General features: G+C 34.4%; 1 long non-coding RNA gene across 1 annotated transcript in view; it reads right to left on the minus strand.

Annotated features, from left to right (window-relative positions):
- The window catches only part of LOC146398663 (uncharacterized), a 177,891-nt gene that overhangs the window by 149,511 nt on the left and 3,734 nt on the right, over positions 1-24,646 (minus strand). The window lies entirely within an intron of this gene.

A 24,646-nucleotide genomic window follows, 5' to 3' on the forward strand; every position in this document is an offset into this window, starting at 1 on the left:
CCAGGATCTTGCTTCCAGCCCTTCCATTGTGAGAGGATACAATGCCCTCAAACCAAGACATCAGACAACTGCAAGTCCTCCAATAAGACAGAAGTACCCAGCCTAGAGTTTGGCCTACGGTAGATGGTGAAGGGGAAGGAAGACCTGTGTAAACAAGCAGTGGCCGTGCAAACTGCTGTCTAAGGCAGAGGCTAAAACATCTTTCACAGCAATCAAGCTAGCTCTTCAAAGTCACACGGATCTCAAGTAACTGACTTGAAACTACAAGTTTATGTGTCCTGGAGCCCAGGCCAAGGATGTATCTTGTATATTATAAGAATTATGTTTCCCAATTAAGTGTCTCAAATAGCTGTCAAGAATAATGTACTAGGTTTTATGTTGAAATTCTAAGGATTGTGACATAAAATATTCACTTGAGACTTATCTTTTAAAAAGTACATTTTCATGGTTGCTCAAAGTACGAAGCCTGAGAATTAGCAAGAAAATGATTCAGAGCTTTCAAGAAATCTTCAGTTAATTGTACTGTTTAATACAGTAGTATCATTACCCATACCTATAGACTCTGTGAAGATTTTGCAAATAATAAATACCCAAGACATTGATGAACCTGTCTCCAGAGTCCTGCCCAGATTCCTAGAGCTCTGAGGCTGGAGGTGCTGGTGGATTGCAACAGTACCTTGAGGCATTCAGTTAAAACACCGCGGTAATTAACCACAGCAAGCTGTCAATGAAGTCAGCTCTGATTAACTCAAGGGATCCTAGAAAGGTAAAGCCAGGATTTAAATTAAAATGTTTTAGAAAGTAAGCAAGTTTGATGAAAATAGCCCTTTATTTTGACTTGAAAACTTTTGCTAGCCATTTGGCAACCCAGGCTAATCCACCTAATACGCATGTCCTGTCCACCTAATTATCTGGCCAGCTCTCTTGTAAACAGAAAGGACTCACGTTGTACAGTCATCTCATTTTTCAGTTATGTTTGACTCTGGGTTTTCAGAGGTCAAATCTATAACATCCAATAAATCCAAGTTTACCTATAATATTATTGTCATATAAGTGGTGGTAAGAAGCTCTAGGCAAATATTTATATTTTTACATGGTTTTCTGGAAGCAAACCTTAACATAAATTATTAACTTTTTGGTCTTACCATCTAAACATTCTGGGGAAAATATCTGGAGGCAATAGACTTTTCGACTTTAAAATTCCAATGTTCACCTTCAAGTAGCGACCTTGACTTACTTATTTTGTAGTCAGTGACACTGGAATGATATTCTTCACTTAATGAGAAAGCAGAGGTGTTATAACCAGAGACCACAGGGTGTTTTCAGTTTGCGTCCATCTCTTATTGATAAAGGAGAAAAATGAGTTTCCATGGGCAGTTTCATGCAATGAGTATGTCTTGAGATGACCAACTATCTGAATGACTATCTGAATGACTATCCAGCTAGAAAGTTCACCCAGGAGGAAATTTCAAAGGAGAAATTCTACCAATCTTAAGTGACAGTTTTAACCATTGCGTTATATACTATTTCGCACAGATGTTTTCTTGTTATAAATACATTTAATAACAGCAGAATGACAGAAACAAAACTTGCACCTACAACTGTAGCTAATGGCTTTCCCTATATTGCATCTCAAAACCTACCAATTGTTGACTCTTTGGCCACTCAGAAAAACTAATGCCAGGAGGAGTTCCCATCGTGGCTCAGTGGTTAACGAATCTGACTAAGAAGGTTGAGGGTTCGATCCCTGGCCTTGCTCAGTGGGTTAAAGATCCAGCATTGCCCTGAGCTGTGGTGTAGGTTGCAGAAGCAGCTCGGATCTGGCGTTTTCATGGCTCTGGCACGGGCTGGCAGCTATAGCACAGATTAGACCCCTAGCCTGGAAACCTCCATATGCCATGGGCGCAGCCCTAGAAAAGACAAAAAAAAAAAAAAAAAAAGAAAAAAAAAAAAAAAGGAAAGAAAGAAAGAAAAACTAATGGCAGGAGGTTCTCTGGCCCTTTTGGTTTTGAGAGATCCCTGAAGCTGCACATCTTAATGACAGTGGCTACATTCCACCTAGGCACCTGGCAGGTCAGATGAACTCACTGCATCCTTTGACAGCCAATTAAATGCTATTTAACTAAATATTTGTATTTCTGTGCTTTCCTATGGGAAAAAAAAAGTCACAACCATTCTGATATCTGATATCAGAACATCAACAACTGATGTTACATGATCAGTTCATAGTTAGGAAGATACATGTCTTCAAGTTGGAACTGCTACTTACTAATATATCCTATTGCTCTTTATTAGGTACAGGGCACTTTTTGTGTCCTGAAATTTTTACTCCTATCTTTCCTGTTCAGGACACTAGGATTCTATTAGAAACTGTGCCATCTAAAGTTTTATTACTTCTGACTTATCTCTGGATCTCAGTTTCATAATCTATAATATATGTTGACTAGAAATTCCCACTGTATGGAGTTCCTGTTGTGGCTCGGTAGTAATGAAACTGACTAGGATCCATGAGGATGTGGGTTAGATCCCTGACCTTGCTCAGTGGATTAAGGATCCAGCATTGCCGTGAGCTGTGGTGTAGGTTGCAGATGTGGCTTGATCCCATGTTACTGTTGCTGTGGTACAGGCTGGCAGCTATGGCTCTGATTTGATCTCTACCTGGGCACTTCTATATGCCATAGGTGTGGCCCTAAAAAGGAGTTCCTATTGTGGCTCATAGTGTTAGGAGCTGAATGTAGTCTCCATGAGGATGTGGGTTTGATCCCTGGCCTTCCTCAGCAGGCTAAGGATTTGGTGTTGCTAGGTCGCAGATGCAGCTCAGATCCAGTGGTGCTGTGGCTGTGGAGTAGGCAGCAGCTGCAGCTCTGATTCTATCCCTAGCCCAGGAACTGCCATATGCCTCAGGAACGGTCATTAAAAGAGAAAAAAAAATTTTTTTGATTAAACTGTGCATCTCATTTCTACCTGAAAAATATTTAAGTCTACAACAGCACTTTTTCTTCCTTTTCTTCATTATATTAGTGGATTTTCAAGATTCTCATATAGGCCTTTCAATGTCACTATTGATCTATAAAAAGTGCAGAGAGACAGGGAAGAGATTAAAATGGCAACACAGAGGACAACCTGTACAATCCAGATCATAGGAATGTTCTAAATTCTTCACCAGATATTTTGTAAGGAAAAGACACAGAGAGAGGGAGAGAGAAAGAGGTTGAGCTAGTGGTAGGATACGGAGCAGGAGCATACAGATTAAAAGAGGCTTAAAAGCATATCAATAAATTTTTACATATGAACGCAGAATCTTAATTTGAAGAACAACAGTAAAAGTCTGTGAGAAAATAAGAAAATCAGAACTTTGGCTACCTGATATTAAGGAATTATTGCTAATCTTTAAGTGTGAAATGATTTTGTTTTTACATTTTAAAAAATGCATCTCTATCTTAGATGTACATTTGAAATATTTGTGTATGAAATAAAATGTGTGATTTTTACCTCTGTATAAATCTGGAAATTGAGAGTAGTGGTATAGATGAAAATTAAATTATAAAAGTTATGAAAATTATGAAAAGCCCTGAATTATGGATAATGTTTAAAATTTCCAATAATAAGTGTTTAAATATGCTTATATAATTAAAAGTAAATATTATTCATAAAAATAATATATGGAAATTTTATCCTAAATATAATTTATATTGAGTTTAATAATTGATGAATTTGATTTATACATACTGAACTTGAGAGCTTCAAAGACAAGGTCTTTTGGCACAAATAAAGCATTCATAAATCTAGCTACCATTTTGAGTGCTTCAGATTTCATTGATCATTATTGCACATATTTTTTACATGTCTTATTTACTTCTCCCTTTATTAATCTGTCTATTCTTCATGTACTCATCTGAAAGGACGAGGTCATTTACTGCCTTTAGAATATAACCAGACAGCTTTTATTACCATCACTACAAGATCTAAATTATAACCACAGATGTGTATTTAACCAAAACAAGGAAAGGTTACATTCATTCTCTCACATTCATTCAGTAAAAATACATAGATCCCTAGGGGGCCTACATATTTGCTAGTACAAAAATGCAAATTGGGTTTCATCTTTATTATTTAAATTCTAGCCCAGGTTTCAGAAATATTCTTTAGGGGATAGTGAAAATTTTATTTACAAATATTTAGTAGTAAAGTTTCACTTTATACAAAAACTGAACTAAAGTATTATTTTTTTCTGATTGGATTTATTAACAGCTTTATACATTTCACCTTGGTAGGATTTCTTATATGCAACAAATTGAAAAAAATGTGTCAACATGAAACAACATTGACACAAAATATGTCACTGATACCAGTTACTTGTTCTAGTGATTACACATTTCCTGTAATACTAATGTATTTTCAAATTTTTAAGAAAAATCACTTTACTCAATTTTTTAAAAATAGTATATTAGATACAAAACCTCCAAAATTATAAATTTTAATTAACCTATATTTTTCTGAAACACTTTTTCATGTCATTCTATAATTTTTATGCAACATTATTTCTCACATCAATAGTGGTAAGACTTGATTATAATCATGTTGGAAAATATCTTATGGACCCATGTATATTAATTCCTAAAGACAAGCCAGCCTAATGTTGCAACATTGCCATAGATTGCACCTGCTTGTCTTAAGGAATAATTATGATGGAAGATGTTTATAATTTATATGAAACTTATAATGAAAGCAAAATTACTTGCTTTTTCTCTAGTAATTTACAAGTGTTTTTTATGCAGTTGAAAACCTCAAGAGTTTTCAAAGAGGTATTGCTGCTTGCTCAAGAATATAATATTAATCATAAGATTTTCATGTTTTTGATATTCCCTCTGAGCTCAGAATTTTAACTAAAGACACAGAGAGAAATTAAGAGGATAGATGTTTATAAATTTGTACAATTTTATATAAATTATTAATCTAAAGACACTTTAAATAAGGCCTAAGTTAAAATATGAGAAATTTATCAAGTGACATCAGGCATTTAGAATTGTTTCAAAATTATCAATGTTTGTTATTTAAAAGAAGTCCATAATCTATCAATGTATTCAATACCTGATTTTTTTTGGCCCAAATTGTATTCTAAAATAAATGTCACACGATGGAATCCTCTAAGCCTAACCTCTAAAGATCCATTCACTTAATACTGTGCAACATCCAGGTTCCTTGTCATGGCTGCTGTGGACCTAACTGTCCAACATTCCCACACAACTTAATTTGCCAAAACATTATTTTCTGCCATGATTTGTTCCTAAGCTAATATCTGATGTGTGATCACTTGGTGTCACCTAATTAGCAAGAGGAAAACAACATTGAGTTTGAACAATGGAGAGAGCTTTGAGGCTAGAATATAGAGGAAGTAAGCTTGAGTCCTGACACCGTTATTGGGAAAAAATCATTCAACATCCCTGCATCTCCAGTTTTCCCCTTTGTGAAATGCAATAAAATATTTAATATTCATAGTTTTCCAGCTGCTTTATTGACTTTTCATCCAACAAAATTTATTGATCTTTTATCATAAGCTGCTTGGTTTTGGAGACACAATTTTCATTATATTTTAAAGTTCAAATAATTTATTTTAGAATAAGACATTAAGATAAATAAATCACTATGTCCTACTGTGATAAGTGAAATCACAGAGGTATGCACATTTTCTCTAAAGCAAAAGAAAGGGAGATATAAATTTTATGGAAGGGTCAGGGAAATCTTCTAGGAAAGATGATACTTTTCAGGTAGGAAGGTCATATGAGCAAAAGAGTTAACTAGATAAAGACATGGATGTAAGGTACAGATATAGCAGAAAGCATGTGAAAAGACATGAAAGCCTTTCTTTCAGAGCTGGGAGAGTAGTTCCTACTCTACAATTTAGGCTTTTTAAAATTAATCCTAAGATAGTTTTTTTTTCACATTTCACATCATTTTACAGTATATGATGTCTTATAATTATTATCAGCCAGATGACAACTGTTAGAAAGTTGTGTGAAAATATCCCCTGACGCCTCTTATTAAGATCAAGCAAAAACCAAGATCAATATATCTTAGATTTGTGAAACAGAGATATAGAGAGGGAGACGGAGAAAGAAATGGAGATAGAAGAAGCAAAAGGAGGAGGAAAGGAAGGAGGGAGGAAGGAAGAGAAGAGAGATCTATTTTCTCACTATGAATTTATATAAACTCTCTTTTATACATCTCTTTTTTTTTTTTTTTTTCTTGGCCACACCTGCTGCATATGGAAGTGCCAGGGCCAGAGACTGAACCAGAACTGTAGCAGTGACAACACCACGTGGTTATGCTATAGGCCACAAGGGATAGCCTACATCTTATATTTTTTTAATTGAGGTAGAGTTGACCTACAATACTATATTAGTTTCAGATATACAACACAGTGATTCTATATTTTTATGGATTACACATTATTGACTACATTCCTTGTGCTGTACCTCACATCCCTGAGACTTGTTTATTCTGTAGCTGTAGTTTTCTGCTCTTAATTTCCTTCACCTATTTCATCCCTCCACACACCTCTTGTGCCTTCTTTATACTAGTTCACTTTTCAGCTACCATCCAAAGGTAACTTGTTCTTTTTTTGTTCTTTTTTTTTTTTTTTTTTTTTTTTGCTTTTGTCCTTTTAGGGCTGCACCCGCAGCATATGGAAGTTCCCAGGTAAGGGGTCTAATCAGAGCTGTTGCCACTGTCCTACGCCACAGCCACAGCAATGCCAGATCTGAGCCATGTTTGCGACCTACACCACAGCTTATGGCAACGCAGGATCCTCAACCCACTGAGCAAGGCCAGGGATCAAACCCGAAATCTCATGGTTCGTAGTCGGGTTTGTTTCCACTGCCCCATGACGGGAACTCCTATAATTCACCATATTTTAACTATTTATTTTTGTGTATGTTTCTCCAATAGATTGTGAAATTCCTGAAGGTAAGATCTTATTCTTCTTGGTGCTATTTGTCTCTGAAAATTGGCAAAGGACCTTACATGTGTTAAGGGATTGGTAAATGATTTTGAAATGCTTAAGTATATTTGAGAATTTAATTTTTTAAAATATAAACACATGCAAACAATGTTACTGATAAAGAGCGTACTAGAAATTGAAAAACTCATAAGTTAAACTGAGAAAAGATTTTTCTTTCATTTCACAAATAAAACCCATAAACATATATTAAAATATCTATCTAATTAAATCACCTAATAGGGATATCTAAAGATACCTGACTCAGATGAAGTAGTAATCAAATATGCAGACATTAACATTTTAAACTTTCATAAATTTTATAACAAAAAGATTAGAATAAGACAAAATTACAAAAAAAAAACCCACATGAACCATCAATTAGGTATATTTGAACCTCTTCTCATAAACAATTAAAAATAAAGCCTATTGTACTATTTACATAGCACAGTGTAAAAGATAAGGAAATGATTTAACATTTAATATTGATATTAAGTACATGAAATAGTTATACATGTAATAATGAATTACTTATATTTGGGAGGTGAGGGATCTACAAGTGTTGTCAGATGCTAAGAAAAGCTTGTGTATAACTTACCCTAAAAGCAAATATAAGAAATGTGGTCAGATTAACGGGGAACTGTGAGGTTTTAAAGAAAAGCTTCATATTAAAATAAGATGCAAGAAAAAGTAAAAATATCCACAGTACAACCTCTTCTATATTAGGCAGTATATATCCAGCACTTCAGAACAATTAAATATTTATCATCCCTAAAGCAACTATTTGTGAGCATTTCTTGAATTTAACTAGCAAATTTACCTAAATTTACTTCTTATATAATCATTTTTTCTGTTAAACTGCATTACCTGTTACTAATATGAGCCCAATAGATTGTTTTAAAATATTAATAATACATCTGCTTACTGACTATGCTTCCTCTTAAAGTGTAAATTTCTTTATATAGTCTGCATGTGTTGGCAGAGACCCAGCTCTTATTTTGTATCACACAATCAGGAGAGTTTTAAAGCAAACAAACAAACAAGAAAACAAACCAAAACCCATTTCAGAGCATTTTGCTTTGTGAAAACATTCATCAGACTTTCCTAACTCTTCACACTGCAAATTCAGACGCTCCAGAGAGCAGAATGCTTTAGAATCACCTACTGCTCTTAGCAGACGAGGAAGGGCTTCTAGAAGTAATTGCTCTAACAGCTGCCAGAAGGTTTCTGCAGTCATTTAAGCTGGCAGAGAACAGCTTTAATGGTCAGCTACAACCTGCCTCCTCAACCAACCAGAATTTACATGGCTATTTATTTCTGAAGGGTTTTTCCGATGGGAGCCCTCTGGATGACTGGCAGAATCCTTGGGTCCCCAAAAGCTACAGCTACTGTAAGCCTAGGTTCCTTCTTTCCAGTGTGCTCAAGGTCTGATTCTGGGTTATTCTGCATTCTGCAAGAATATGGCTGGGGTGTAGGGAATTAAATTTTAAACAACAAATAGACAAATCCTTCCATTTTGGTTTAGAAAATAACAAGCAATAGATAAAACAAGCTCAGGGACTATGTCTAAACATACCATCTGATATTGCCCCAACATAAACTATATATATATATATGTATATACATATATATACATAAACAGAAAATATTTTATAAATAGCTAAATTCCTAAAATACAATATAATTGGAATCACCAGATTTTTCTCCCAGTAAAAAAATGTCTATTAACTACCCTTTGGATATAACAATAAATGTTATTTGAAATGATGGGCAGATCATAATCTTCAGGTGAACATCAGTCAACAAATAGCCTAGTTGCTGGGAGATATAAATAGTAGTACAATCTGATTGCTATCTACAATCAAGGGAATTTTAATCAGTGATAATACTTTGTTTATTTGCTTACATGTGTGTATAAACTGGCCCATCCATCTCCACAAACATGAAAGTGAAGTTATTATACAGCTCTTTGTCATGTGAAAAGTAGTATCTATAAGTTGAAAGCACCAAAATGAATCTTTGTAGAATCAAACAAAATATCCATAGTCAAAATACTTTCTTCAAGAAGGAGTACATTTTTTTTCTCATATGTGCCTTTCAAGGTCATAATCTTGGGCTTCAAAATTGCACTTTATAAATTTTTTTAATTAAAAAAAAAAGGAGTTCTTACTGTGGTGCAGTGTGTTAAGAATCCAACTGCAGTGGCTTGTGTCACTGCAGAGGTGCACGTTTAATCCCCAGCCTGGTGGGTTAAAGTCGCCAGTATCGCTCCAGCTAAAGCTTAAATCACATCTGCGGCTCGGATTCAATCCCTGGCCCTGGAACTTCCATATGTCACGTGCGTGGCCATTAAAAAAAATTGCTCTTTAACAACAGTACTTCTTTACTAGGGGCGTTTACCAAAAAGTTTTTAAATAAAGGAATTCAAACTTAGTATGATAAGATGCTTAAAATATAAACTCAGGGATGGCAGCAAGCATTCACAATATACAAGCATATATATATTTAAAGTAGCAATGAAACCGTGACGTTTCTAATTTATATTTAAATACATAGTGACAAAAATTAATAGATAATACAGCAGAGCAGTAATTTGAATTAAGGTGTGCATTATAATGTTCTATATGGCAAATTAACTAATGTACACTAGTTTAATTTCCCATAACTTAGGTTGACTGTTCTATATTTTTCTGTGAAAGTAACCTTTACTTTACTATCTAAATATTAGCTAATTACATACTTATTTTAGATCTGTCCAAATTATATATACATCATAAAGATGCCTTTAAGAATTACTTTACAATTTCTTTAGTGTGTCAAATGTTTCACTTTCCAACCTGACTTAATTTCCCATACAATCTCACTACAATATTTCATTCTTTTTTTTAAATTTTATAATGATTTTTATTTTTTCCATTATAGCTGGTTTACAGTGTCTGTCAATTTTCTACTGTACAGCACGGTGACCCAGTTACACATACATGTATACATTCTTTTTCCTCACATTATCATGCTCCATCATACATGACTAGATATAGTTCCCAGTGCTATACAGCAGGACCTCATTTTATGATGTTACAAACCCAAGATACAAAACTATAGTTTCTCCTCTATTCTCTCCTCCAGATCTTTTGGATCAATGTTCATGCATGAGTTACATATAATTCATTATTAGGAAGTACTGTCTGGCAAGCACTCCCATTTTCTTATTCCAGTATCCAAAATAGCTGGTGAAATCTGCAAGCCAGCAACCACTAAATCTATGGCAGACCCTTGGTGCTATAAATCCATAACTAATCAGGATCAACTGATAACAAATGCAACTTATCTTGAACAATGTCTATTCTGGAGCAGGGGTGGAGGCACTCTGCTACAATCCTATGTAGGCTTCTCTAATGTCTCTAATTCTTTGCTTGAGAGCACTGATTCAAATTATGTTGGTACCTGTAACAACTGATAATATAACAACAGAACAATAATAAAGTTAACACTTATTTAATGCTTCCAGTGTCCTGGGAAGTACACTAACATTTTTGTGAGTTACCTTGTTTAATCCTCACAATAAATGTCATTATACGCTTTTCAAAGATGAGGAAACAGAGCCACTGATTGAAATAAACCAACTAATGTTTTAAGAAGTCACTAAAAGGCAAATAAAGGACTGGGATCCTAGGAAATGTTTACGCAAATACCTGTGGTTTTGTTGTTGTTTTAATTAACGCATAGTTGGTTTACAATGTTGTGCCAATTTTTTTCTGTTCAGCCAACTGACTCAGTTATACATGTGTATCCTAGGAGACTGGATATAATTCCCTGTGCTAAAGCATGGGACCTCATTGCTTATCCATTCTAAATGTAATAGTTTGTATCTACTAATCCCAAACTCCCAGTCCATCCCGCTCCCTCCTCTCTCTCCCTTGGCAATCTCAAGTCTATTCTCCATGTCTTTGAATCTGTTTCTGTTTTGTAGATAGGTTCATTTGTGCCATATTTTAGGTTCCAAATATAAGTGATATCATATGATACCAAAAACCTGTGTTTAATCACTGTACTATCTGTGATGTCCATCACACCCAGTAGAAAGAAGCAATGCCATCAAAGAGGATCCATACATTTTTTGTATGTTTGAAAACGTTAAATGTATATATTTTTATAAAGAAATATTAGGTTTAAAATGCAATAAAATGTGCCTTAGTTTAAACCTATTTTTTCCTAACAAAGTTTTGAAAGAAAAAAATAAATAAAACTAAACACTTCAGATTTTTATTGTCTCCTTACATAAAAGTCCATTTGGAGAAACATTCTACCTTTTAATTCTGTCATGATGTTATCATATTCACACACACACACACACACACACATCAGAATCCAAGCTACAGGTCCTTACAGTGCATTAGCTGATATCAGGTATGTACAGATATTAGCCTCATGCCAGGAATGAGGATATTCTAAGCATGACCAATCTAACACACACGCATTAATATGCATATAACCATAACTGTAGGACACTTTAATCACAGGCTAATTTTATTTATTCCCATAAAGTTAACCAACATATTGGTTTGATTTTTTTTCATGTCCACAAACACATGGTAAGACTACAACTTAACAGGTTACCTATTGCTCACTTGTGAAATGAAGTTCTTCAATAAACCAACCTGACTTTTTTATTATAATCTATTTAACATATGAAGATCTGATGCAAATGACCTGGAATGCTGCCACAGTCCATGGAATCTGTGGCTGTTAGTGTTTTATTTTTACTTTGTGTTTTTCAGAGTAAGTTAATCATCAAGTTAACTCATCTATACACTTTTTTCTATCCAAGGTACACTGACTAAGGGATCAGAGAATCTGCAAATGTATAAAATTCTACAGCAACTGGAGGTACACTTTGGTTAAAACATTTACACATCTAGGTCCTTTAAATTAGGGAGTAGAACTCCGTGATCTCTGCAGCTGTGCCAATTTCAAAACTGAATAGGACTAGCTTTTCTTTCTTTTTTTCATTATTTCTTGCGGGGAGCCGAGAAAATGCAGGGACTCAAAAAAAGGACCTTGCCTGATGGCAGAAAAACCTGAAGGCAGGTTCTTAACCAAGAGAGGGAGCCCACCTGAATGGTACATGCCGAAGGTGAGCTTTTGGTCAGGAAAAAAGCTCACCTGAAAGGTGCATGCCGAAGGTGGGCCTCTGGTCAGGATGAAAGCCTGCCTGCACGGTACAAGCCGAGGGCAGGCCTCAGGTTACACAGCTCTCACTATGATGTTGATGGGGAAGAATTGGGGCTTTCCTGGGAAAGCAATTTCCATGTTTGCACTGGAGAACATGGATTGTTTCTCGGTTGACCTAGTCTTTCCTGTTGTTTTATTTGTTATTCAGTTTTTCTCAGTCTTTCCTGATTATTTACTTATTATTCTTATTTCCCATTCTTATTGTCCTGTGGTGATTTGTGACTTAACAAAATTACAACAATAGTATAATAAATATTTCATCCTGAAAGACTTTCCCTTATTTAAATCCAACTTAGTTGAAACATAGTGTTTATCTATTAACTAGTTATATAGTAAACTTTAGAGTTAGGATTTTAATGAGGTCCATAGAAGTTAGCCATATCTTATCCAAAAAACCTAGCTGTGAGTTTTGTCTTTGATTTTAAAAGCTTTTTAGTGATAGCTAGTTTAATTAAGTTGGTTTATATTTACCTACACTGTCTCTCTGCCATAACACTTTGAAGATAAGCACCAGTCTACAAACAAAGTTTGTAAATGCCAAATTCTTGTGTTTTATGGCCTCTTCAAAGTACTCACTAAGCTTAGTTAAGTTAGAGATCTTAAAACTGGATGCATAGCTGCTATACCATGTAATAGTTAACCAACGTACTTTTAACACTGTAATGTAATCTATAGTGAAAAACTGTCTATATAATCAACCACTGTTGCCAATAAAGTTTGAGTAGTCCAGCACCCTGAAAGGAGGGACAAAGAGGCTGTCTCTGATGCAAAAGCCGACGTCCGTCCATCTTCTTCCGGAAAAAGCCTACACTCCCTGGCTGCCGGAGCTGGCCTCTGGCAATTTCTCACACCCACAACTCCAGAAACATATTCAAAAAGTGGTATTTTCATGTTCCTGTTGTGGTTCAGCAGGTTAAGAACCCAACATAGAATCCATGAGGATGCAGGTTTGATCCCTGGCCTGGCTCGGTTGGTTAAGGATCTGACATTCCAGCAAGCAAGTTGTGGTGTAGGTCGAAGATCCTACTAGGATCCTGTGTTGCTGTGGCTGTGGTGCAGGCTAGCAGCTGCAGCTCAGAATCAACCACTAGCCCAAGAACTTCTGTCTACCATAGGTGCAGCCATAAAAAGAAAAAAAAAAAAAAAGACTGATATTTTAAAAGCTTATAATTGATTTTACTTTTAGATGGGATTAAAAAAAAATTTCCCTTTAAGTAAATCTTCAATAATTCATTAAGTTTTAGGAACCAGATCTTTATAGTATTTAGGGACTATTGATTGGCTAAGTGATTCAACAATTAAAAACTGATACATTGTCAAATGGATTTTTCCATTCATCCATACAGTTGAATATTTACCCAAAGATGAGCATATGAGCTCATCCACATACCTCCATTTGGACTTCACCTAAACTATTATAGAAACAGAGATTTATAATCTCATTTAGAATTTTCAGACATTTTCAAAAAGTACATTAAATTTTTAAAAAAGTAACTTAAAGTCTCAGTGACTGTTATCTCCATATGGACATAGGTAATACATGACTAAACATTTTCAGCATAGTTATAATTTGTTCTTAAAAAAAATCTTTTGAAAATAAAGGTTACTATTCTGTTACTCTACTCAACCATATTACCCATAAAAAAAAAAAATCAGTCAATTTTATCAAGTATAAATGGAAACACAAAATACCTGTTCATCTGTGAATTTCTCCACTCATGCATGCTCTCACACACTCATTTCTACCCAATACTGCTTTGCAGAGTTTGGTTTATGCTACAATTTCTATGATCCTAAATCTTACGCACCCGCTGCTAGCAGGTGTCTGCAGGTGTTTGGCTACAGGAAGTTCATTGACAGTGTATTGCAGTAAGAGTACTTTTTCTGGTGGTGAAAATTAGCTGCAAAAGCGCTGCAGGCTAAGTAATGTAGGACAATGATGCTTCGTGTGCTGTGAATGCATAATTATTTATTATTGGTCTGACAGAGATTCATCATTCTTCTGAGATATTTTTTCCGTGGAAGAAAACTAGTTATCGAATCCTAGTTTCCACAGACGTTGTCAGTGTACTGGAAGGACTGCAGCTGTACTATGAGTCTCATGGACATTTAACTTCTGACAGCTGTGAATGCTTCTTTGTGAATGCAGACATTGCTCTTTGACTCAGAGTTTCTGGAAGAACTCCAAGATGCATTCTCGAGCACTGCTGCAGGCTCTAGGAGGGCATGTTAGGAGAAGGTGGTCAGAAATGTCATGAATTGCTCTAGCGGACAGATAATTTTACTGTTTTTACAGATGAAGTGATAGTTAATGCTGATTCTAATATCTGTAAGTGTTCAGGATTTGGAGAGTCATAACTACGGCAGATCATCCCACTATAATTTTAATAACATTGAGGATATGCTGACATACTCAAACACTAAATATTTTCTTTGAGTTTTACGGAAATTCCCATGTTGCATTTGTAATGAAATTGTACTATTTGACGAAGATGATTGATAATCTTAAGATCAGATGTTTAAAATGACAAAATATTTATTATTTTATTTGTACCTACTTGTAGTGGATATTAGTCATATGTGGTTAATATTTGTAAGAACTAAAATGATTTATCAATTATTAAGAAAATTAATTTAATCGTATTATCTCATTGTGTGTATTGTTTTGAAAAAAATTAGAAAATATGTCTTATGCCAACTTGCAATTTTCAATTATTTCTGTAGCAAATTCATGTCACAATGGGCTATGGGATTATATCTCTAACCTTAGGCATGAAACTGTTGATATGAATCCTCCTCAGAGAAATCCTTTTAGTATTTGTCTGTTGATTATTTAGGAGGTATATAATGCTTGCTTCAACTCCTGGTTTATTAAATATAAAATAATAATTAGTCAAAGACTCAAAAATAGGGGAAAACTATTATTAGAGACACTCTCTACTTTAGGAAAAATTATACTTATGTATTCAAAAAGTATTGTTTTATGAACCTTTATATTTGAGTTCCTGTGACAATAACATCGGATAGCTAATAATGTCCTTGATTTTCTTAAGATAGATCGATATAAAGACAGTTTACTTAAAAATATATTTCATGACCAGTTTAAGATATGTTTTTATTATAATATTTTAAATAAAGAGTACCATTATATATTAGTAATTTCGAATATATTTCTTGTCTTTTTTTTTTTTTTTTTTTTTTTGAAGCGGCACCAAGGGCATATGAAACTTCCCAGGCTAGGGGTCCAATCGGAGCTGTAGCTCCAGCCTAGGCCACAGACACAGCAATGTGTGTGATCTGAACCATGTCTGTGACCTACACAGCTCATGGCAACACTGGATCTTTAACTCACTGAGGAAGGCCAGGGATTGAACCCACCTTTTCATGGATACTAGTTGGGTTCTTAACCTGCTGAGCCACAACAGGAACTCCCTGGAACATATTTCTATTGTTGATTTAGAATATATATATATATATTTTTTTTGTCTTTTGTCTTTTCAGGGCCACACCTGCAGCTTATGGAAGTTCCCAGGCTAGGGGTCTAATTGGAACTAAAGCTGCAGGCCTATACCACAGCCATAGCAATGCAGGCTCCAAGCCCCGTCTGCAACCTACACCTCATGGCAATGGCGGATCCTTAACCCACTGAGCAAGGCCAGGGATTGAACCCACTACCTCATGATTACTAGTTGGATTCATTTCCGCTGTGCCACAACAGGAAATCCCCGGAATATATTTCTATTGTTAATTTAGAATATATTTGACATTATAGAAAGGATGAATTATTTAGAAAGTGCCTATTGAAGCTAATTACTACCTACTGATATACATTATTTTCACTTTTCCTTTAAACTAAAAGTTCAAAAGTGTGCATTTGAGTTGGTATAGTTAAGTCCAAAAAATGAATAGTGAGTAGCCTTGTAATTCTATCATAGTCTGAATCTGCTATGTACTGTCTGTATGAATTATGGAATATCATCAATTACCTTAAAATTCATTTTCTCATCTATAAGGAAAAATAACACCTAAGGAACTTGTGTAGTAATTACAGGAAGAATGAGATAATCTATGTAAAATATCTACTAAATAGGAAATGAGCATATGTATGTTGTATGTATGTATACATTTTATTTACCTTTGATTTTGGATTATGAGTGATGTATAAATTGCCTGTTGATTCTTGTGTTAACTATGGCTGGTAAATCACATAATAAATTTAAATATATTGTCAAATAGATTCCTCTTCTTTGGGACAAATCAATTTAGGCTTCCCTTTCTCTATATACTGTTTGACTTCTAAATGCTACCATACCAATACTATAATGAAATTTTTTTTTTTCTTTTGGTCTTTTTGCCATTTCTTGGGCCATTCCCGCGTCATATGGAGGTTCCCAGTCTAGGGGTCGAATCAGAGCTGTAGCCACCGGCCTACGCCAGAGCCACAGCAATGAGAGATCTGAGCCGCGTCTGTGACCCACACCACAGCTCACAGCAATGCTGGATCCTTAACCCACTGAGCAAGGCCAGGGTTCAAACTCACAACCTCATGGTTCCTAGTCAGATTTGTTAACCACTGTGCCATGACCGGAACTCCAAAATATTTTAAAATACAAAAGTACTTAGAAATAAATTCATGAGTATCTTCATACAATTAAGCAGCAGTATAGTCATTGATCAAAGTCTGCCTGCATAGCACAGTCACTACTCAGATAATATATCAATTAAGGATACAGATTGATTGTATAATGAACTGTGTATCTTATACTGGAGATTCAAGCCCAAATTGTTTTTTTGTTCATTGGAATATGTAACAATCAATTAAAATTGCAGTAAACATTGAAATGTGTCATATGACAATAACGATGAATCTAGTGTCACTATAAAAGCTTCATTAGATTGACGGAATGCTCTTGATTGTGGGATAAAAAAAATGTATCATGTTAGATTAAACAAAAACTGAGCTGCCACAGATCTGTTTTTCACAGAAGGTACACCATTCACAACTGAGCATTTGATTGCCAATATTTATTTAAAGGAAGATAACTTTACATATTATGATAAAGTGAATACTTTAAAAACTACAATTTAAGAGTAGTAATTAGGAGTTCCCATAGTGGCTCAGTGGTTAACAAACCCGACTAGTGTCCATGAAGATGCGTATTTGATCCCTGACCTTGCTCAGTGAGTTAAGGATCCAGCGTTGCCATGAGCCAAGGTGTAGGTCAAGGATGTGGCTCAGATTTGGTGTTGCTGTGGCTGTGGTGTGGGCTGGCAGCTATAGCCCGATTTAACCCCGAGCCTGGGAACCTCCATGTGCCATGCGTGTGACCCTGAAAAGAAAAAAGAAAGAAAGAAAATAAGAACAGTAATTATATGTTAATTTTATTTGAAGGAGACTACATTTTAACACCTATCATTTGATTGACCAGTGTGCTGTCTTATGGTCCACTGAAGAGAAGCTAGAGTAAATTCTTTGTATATACACAGTATGTGATCTATGCATGGGCACAAGATGTGCATAGCTGATGCAAAACCAGAGTCAAGAATCACTGAGAGCCCCTCTAGTGCTCTGGATCAGGTGACTTCCTACTTACTTTGCACTTAAACTCTTAAGCAACTAATGCTCCTTTTGAAACTGTATTGATTTCCCCCATATTGGGAATATAGGTCAATTTTATCACCAATATTTTGGATAGATTGATTAAAAATAAAAACTGAATCTCAAATATTGCAATAATTTGTTATAATTGGAACTGGTTACCAAGTTATTCCATCTTTGTTCCAAATATATAAGTATGATTTGATTTAAACTGAGATTTATTCAGATATCACAGAAATTAGAGGCCCCATTTGCATTCAATAAATTCATTAATTACAATTTGCTGTCCAAACTCTGCCTACTTTACTCATACAAAACACCATTAAACTTCAAAACAGAGCCTTTGCATTCAAATACGTGGCATGTAAGAGTTCAAGTGTGGTTTTGTTTCTGCCTGACAGCCTTCTCTGCACAAAAAGCCTATTCTAGAAAATTCCTGAAGCAAAATACCCATTCAGGACTTTCTTTTCCAGTTCTACTAATATCCCACTGTGTGCTCTGGAGAAAAGCACTTTAGAGAGTACTTCATCATGCATAAAAAGGCACTTAACTTCTATAAGCTTCCATTGATATAAAATAATCTACCTTTCCTTCTTTACAAGGGTATAATAAGGAATTTTGAAATGCCTGTAAAATGCCTTGAAATCTTTAGAAGAATGGTAGGGGCCCTCAATGCAATTTGAGAGAATTGGATAGAGACCCTCAACAGAATGCAAATCAGGCCTCTTGCCAAATATGAATCATAATTGTCCTTATTTATTGAGGGTGTCATAATCACTATCATTAGTTACAAGTGCAGCTGTTCATATTGATTGAATTTCCAAGGTATCGCAGAAGTTGCACAAGAAATGCTGTCTCAGTCTTCTAAAGATTTATATTCTAAAACTACATTGTCCAATGTGGTGATGGCTACTTAAATTTTAATAAATTTAAATTTTAAAAATAAAACTGTATTTCCTGTTTTGCTAGCCACATTTCAATTACTCAGAACCATATGTGGCTAACGACTCTCCTATTGGACAAAACTGGTAGAGTTTTTGTTCTGTTGGAGACCACTCTTGCAGAGGCTTGACAAATATATGCTACAAGAAATATTATTCAAGCATACAACTTATGCAATAATGCGTTAATATATTTTATCCCATTTACTTTGATTAGAGAAGGCAGGTGGTTTATCAGAAAGTCAAAATATTTCTGAAAGCACCCAAACATCCTAATAAGAATCAACTACTTGTTTCATATCGAACATAATAGGGTTTTTACACAATGTAGGTACTAAAAAATAGTTGTTGAATGAATAAACTCATAAATAAATATTTCTTGTTTATACAAATATTTTTTTGGAGCTCATTTTTTTTTTCTCACTGTTAAGGGGGTAACAAACACAATAAAATTCTGATCTCAATAAGAAATGTTAAACTAGTCCAGAAAAAAAGAGAACTTGAAGCATTGCCTAGCACTGTGCTAGATCAAGTGCTAGATAATGCAAGAGAATGTTGAGATAATCAAGTCTACGATGTTGGTTAGAGGGGACTAGGAAGATGTTTCTTTTCTTTTTTCTTTCGTTTTTTTCTTTCTTTTTTTTTTTTTTTTTTTTTTTTGGTGAAGAAAGGATTTACAGTGAATTCTCTATAACAATAGGTAAAAGAAAAGTGAAAAAGCCAGTTAGTTAATAGGGCAGTACAAACCACAGTTTTGGATTTGAGAGAAAAGCATATTTATTTTGAAGGGGTAAAAGGACTATGGGGGTCTCCTATTGAACAAAAGATTTCAGTTGAGAAAAGTTGAATGAAAGTATGGTCAATGTAGACGTTCTTATACAAGCAATGGTCCTTCTTAAAATTTTGGGAGGAAACTATGTTTTAGGATGATTGTTTTTCTTTTAAAAACCAGAAGGGAGACAGAAAATATAGGCATAACATAATACTTGTTTATATCTGTTCTTTTATTTATTTATTTATCTATTTGTTTGTTTGTTTAGTCTTTTCTAGGGCTGCACCCACAGCATATGGAGGTTCGCAGGCTAGGGGTCTAATTGGAGCTGTTGCTGCTGGCCTACCCCAGAGCCACAGCAACACCAGATCCGAGCCATGTCTGCAACCTACACCACAGCTCACAGCAATGCCGAATCCTTAACCCACCGAGCGAGGCCAGGGATCGAACCCACAGCCTCATGGGCATCCTCATGGTTCCTAGTCAGATTCGTTAACCACTGAGCCACGACAGGAACTCCTAGATCTGTTCTTTTAGAAATGACTAAAGATATTTGAGAATTGATGAATTCCAAGAAACAAACCATAGCTCCAGTAGAAAGATACATAGAAAAGCTTATCTGACTAAACAATGAAACTTCCTTTTTCCATTGCTCACATGACTTAATGCAAGTATAAGATGACTGTAGGCTTTGTTTTAACAGGGCCTGATGTTAGTTTGTATATTTCAAATATGTCACAATTACACACTCACTTGTCTTCCTATAGGTAGCAATAAAGTTCTGCTTCCCACAATTTAAAGTATAATTACTTATCTTCTCTAGAGAACCATTTTGATCTTTCCCTTCACCCATTGGAGAATCAAATAAAGCTAATGTTACCAGCCCACAGCATGGTTGTATGCAGTGACGATAATGCAAGCTAGCCTCTATTAATTACAATTCTATTAATTAATATTGTCAGCTAGAATCAAAAGTCACACCTAAGAGCTACAAAGAGAAATCACTTTAACTAATTATTTACTCATCACCTCTCATATCATTTTTCCAAATGCTACCTTTATTTCTCAAGTACATTTTTAAAAAAGGTTTATTGGGAATGTGCCTATAAGCTGAAATATTCCTATAGTAGAATATAGGATGTATAGTGAAAAATAAATTTCCATTCCACTCAAGATTTCCCAGTCTTTTAAGAGGAAATCGCTATTGCTGGATTTGTGTTATCTTTCCAGAAAATTTCTCTTTTCTCCCTCACTCTTTTTGTCTCTGTATCTCTCAGTTTCAACAAGGTATAAAGATGAGGCTAAATACACTACTAATAATAACAGAACTGTATTCCTATATAGCTTGTTACTACAGGAGGTAGGGTCTTCCAAGGTATAGAATGATGGGTACTACTTTTCATTTAGTCAGACTTGCAGGTTGTTCTTAGTCATTTACAAATGCCAGCATCAGTTACAAGAAATATCTTTTTACATACTGTTTTGTATAGTTTATTTTGGTATACCTAGAGGATACTTTCTGAAAATATGACTGTTCAAAAAATGTATACATTTTAAGTTTTGATCAAAATTTCCAAATGGTCCTCCAAAGACAATGTTGTAATACCTAATTCTGGCAAAAAATGTTAGAGGGTATTTACAAGGAGCTATATGAGCCAAGAAAGAAAATTGTCTATTTTATTCACATCTTTCTTTTACACCTCTGAAAGCATATTTTGAATACCATAAATAACTAATAAGTCTATAAATGAATAAATAATCTTGTTGAAATTAGTTTAGGGGTCATTTCAGATTTGATAATTATCACTACCTGATTTGTCATAATTCCAGATGTATCCGATTGATCAAAAATACATGCTATGCAGTTATTTAGTTTAGCAATTGCACAGAGAAACAATCATAAATGATGACTCATGCTTTCACCTCCGAGAGAAACTTCTTTCCTTTTAGAGATCTGTGGTATATGTAATTTATATTTCAAATACATTAAAAATACAATTTTGGCAGAAGAGAAATAGACTCATAGACTTTGCAAGCAAACTTACGGTTACCAAAGGGGATAAGTATTGGGGGGAGGGATGGACTAGGGGTTTAGTATTGGCATATGCACACTGAGGTATATGGAATGACTGGCCAATGGGGACCTGTTGTATAGCACAGGGAACTCTACCCAATATTCTGTGATAATCTATAAGGGGAAAGAATCTGAAAAAGAATGGATATGTGTGTATATATATATGTATATATATATAACTGAATCACTTTGTTATACAGCAGAAATTATCACAACATTGTAAATCAACTATACTTCAATAAAACTTTAAAATTGAAAAAACTTTATAATTTAATTATGAAAATTTTTCATTTATTAAATAGGGTTGTATAGTCTTTTTAGTTATTATTATTTAATTTAATTTGGGAGGAGTCTGGAATCTAGCATTAGACTTCTATAAGCCTAACATGCCAGTTAGGCTAAACAACAACAGCAAAAACCACAAGGTCTACTGGCTTTGGATCTCAGTGATATTAATTAGTACTTACAAAGTCTCATAACAATTACCAAAGAATTTCCTTGTTTATAGTCTCTGTTAGACTGTCTCATGAGGGACTATAATTCTTGACTAAGAATCTTAATATTCTAAAGAAATCACCCAGTGATACACGAATGTATATCATGAGATATTTTAAGGAATGCTTTTAATGTAAGAATTCCTCCAGGTCCTCCAGGGCTCAGAAAGCATTGAAGCAATAATTCCAGGTAGTAATAAATACGAAATCACAAAATATATGGTCAATTTCAAGTGACAAGTCTTTTAATTGTGATTTGAATTTAAATTGTAGTTTGCAGATATCAAATTATGTCCATAATTGGCACTAATTATTGACAGATACATTACCGCATATGAAATGTATTTATAATGACACTAGATGATGAGCTAATTATCATATGCATAAATATGTTCATGAACATTTGGACAAAGATTCTCAGGTTTTAACATCCATCTTAATCAAATAATATTTATTTCAGTATCAGTGACCTTAATTCTGGAGAGATGTATTTGGTGAATCCTTTAATTTTCTAGTTCCTATGTGTATTTATGTAACCAAGTGTGTGTATTTGAGTATTGTGTGGTATCATATACATATCCTATGACTGCATGTTGTTGAACATAGTCTAAAACATAGATGTATTTGTTCCTATAGATAAAAATCTTGCTCAGATTTGATTAGTTACAAGATTTACTTATTTTCTAGGCAATAGCCAATATTCAAAACAAATAGGAGTCTGCACACTAATAAATGAGAATTTTCCTTATTTCGATGATATTTTCCTTCTCTGTTCTTCTGTTCTTGTCTCTTCATGTCACAGTATTTTCTCAAAATTCACTTTCCTGCAAAGCAACTTACAGAGACACCTAGTGGTAAAGAGTAATGGTGGCTTCTCAGGCCATCCTTAACATTGAGTTCATGGTAGAAATTTGTCATATATTTATTTGAATCACAAGAGGTAAACTGGAATATTTGTAGTGTTAATGTTTCCAGCAAAAGTATAACCTAAGTTAACTGCAAACAGTTTCACACTTCTTATCTCGACAAAATGTATTTTAATTAGGATAATAAATATTTAAAGTAACGGAAAACCAACAATTAAACAAAATTTGATATCAAATGTAGTTGTGAAGATTTAGGAAAGTAATAAAAGAATAAACTAAATAGTTATGTTTCAGCTATTTTGAATAGTCCAATAATTAACTAAGCCATTTTATACCCTTTGAGAATTTCTATAGAGGTTATCAGCATTGAAAAAACATGTCTGATAGAAACAACATTTATATTCCAAAAGTTCTAACTTTAATGCATAGTTTTAAAATTATGACACTGTAACACTTTCATTTTGAAAAGATAAAAGTAATTTTATACTTTAAATTTTCTAAAATGTTTATGTCATGTTAGAAGATAATAGCTAAATAAAAAATTAGAGCAACAAGCCTTTTCTGGGTGAAGTTTAAGTTTTCTGTTTATATAATGTACCTGTACTAAATGGTTATCATCCCTAAGCCAAATGTTTCTCAATTTAATAGGAAGTTCTATTATAAGATTTTATTTAGAATTATTTGATATTATAGATTGCTTCTTTTCTTCCTTCCTGTGCTTACCCCACATTTAAGCAAAATAAACAAGACTGTTTCCAAACAGAGTATGAATGGCCTTAGGAAAAAAAATACTTGCAAAATAGAGTCAGGAGAAATTTCAAGAAATGTTGCAAAATCTCAGGAGACTGCATTATTCACCACCTCTGGAAAACTCTAATTCAACATAGAGGATGTGGGAAGATATGTTAGTGGCTATATATATACATATATCAGAATTTACATTAATTTCATATTATAATCATAATATTACCCCCAGATATTACAAGAAGGACACAATATTAATTACGTTTAAGACAATTTCAAAAGATACTTCATAATTAATTCCAAAATCAAATGGATAAAATACATTTAAGTGGTAAAACTACCCAGTTATCAAAGGAACAGGCACATGTGCATTTAAGCCTGCATTGGGTCACTTATTTCTATCAACTTTTTTTCTATATCTGGGATGGACTACAGCTTTAATAATACAAACACCTATGAATGTAAGGCATATTTGGGGAGGGAAGTTTCTGGCTTCGTGGAAAGAGCCAAGAATACTTACTGTAGAGATGACGCTAGTAGAGTTTAGCAGGTGACTCTTCAAGAAACTTGCTTTCTATCGATACTGCATTTACTTAGGGATTTCCAGCTTTTTAGAACACATCAAATATATTCACAATCTCTCTGAAAAGTCGTTCACATTCCCTTGTAACGCCCAGACATACTTATAAAACGTAATTCTTAAAAGAAAAAAAAAAGAAGCAAACAACAACAAAAAACCGCCCTTGTTTGCAGCTAGGATGAACCACTCCCTCTTCCAGGGTCCTTTACAGTAAGTACAAGAGACAGCAGCACCGGCTGTGATAGTCTAATTGGGAGGTGGAAGGCAGGCGATCAGCACAGGGCTGGATTCATCTGTCCCCGACCACTAACAAGCCTGACACTGTCGGGGTTATTTCCACTCCTTTC

This window comes from Sus scrofa, chromosome 11 (genome assembly GCF_054392235.1).
Source record: "Sus scrofa isolate SSC_HxYL_T2T_F1_AM1 chromosome 11, Sscrofa_HxYL_maternal_Yorkshire_Landrace_v2.0, whole genome shotgun sequence".
Taxonomy (NCBI): domain Eukaryota; kingdom Metazoa; phylum Chordata; class Mammalia; order Artiodactyla; family Suidae; genus Sus; species Sus scrofa.